Source organism: Palaemon carinicauda, chromosome 34 (assembly GCF_036898095.1).
Source record: "Palaemon carinicauda isolate YSFRI2023 chromosome 34, ASM3689809v2, whole genome shotgun sequence".
Lineage (NCBI taxonomy): Eukaryota > Metazoa > Arthropoda > Malacostraca > Decapoda > Palaemonidae > Palaemon > Palaemon carinicauda.
The window spans coordinates 21,531,058-21,531,905 of record NC_090758.1 but is presented as its reverse complement, the minus strand read 5'-3'; positions in this window follow the sequence as shown (position 1 = coordinate 21,531,905).

Here is an 848-nt window from a genome sequence, read left to right as displayed (position 1 = left end):
TTAATATTGTTATGAATGCTTCCATATTCTTATCATCATCAATTAAATGAATATCTTCTCATATTTCTATTGTTAATATTACTATTCTAAATGAAAAAAAATAACCATGAATAGTTTTAACAGTAATTTAGAATCTTTATTGCGAGTAATCATCTTCATATCGTTCATTTAACCCATGGAATATTGAAAGCCATATGCAGTACCTGTATTTAACTCTCAACAAGAAAAGACCTAAAATAAAAGCAATTCTTGCAGTTCCAAATGTGCTTTTCAGATACTTTTATTGCATCTTTAAATAACTTCTAAACTGTGAATCCTGATTCTAAAACACGAGTTTAATGGCCATAAATTTACAACAGTTAACTGTTAAGGAATTAATTTCAATGATGTGTTGAATGAGAATCACATAAAAAATAGAGAGAGAGAGAGAAGAGAGAGAGAGATGAGAGAGAGAGAGAGAGAGAGAGAGAGAGAGAGAGAGAGAGAGAGAGAGATTGGGGTAACCAGTGGATAAGGTAAATTTCTCTCTCTCTCTCTCTCTCTCTCTCTCTCTCTCTCTCTCTCTCTCTCTCCTCTCTCGAGAGAGAGAGAGAGAGAGAGAGATGAGAGAGAAGAGAGGGTGGGGTAACCAGTGGATAAGGTAAATTTTTTTTTTCTCTCTCTCTCTCTCTCTCTCTCTCTCTCTCTCTCTCTCTCTCTCTCTCTCTCTCTCTCTCTCTCTCTCTCTCTCTCTCTCTCTCCTCTTAATATCAAAACACAAAAGCTTTTATCGCTCCATTTCACTTTAACTTTATTAACTTGAAAGCAGAATCCTAAATTATATTTCCATAAGGTCAGATGAATTGACT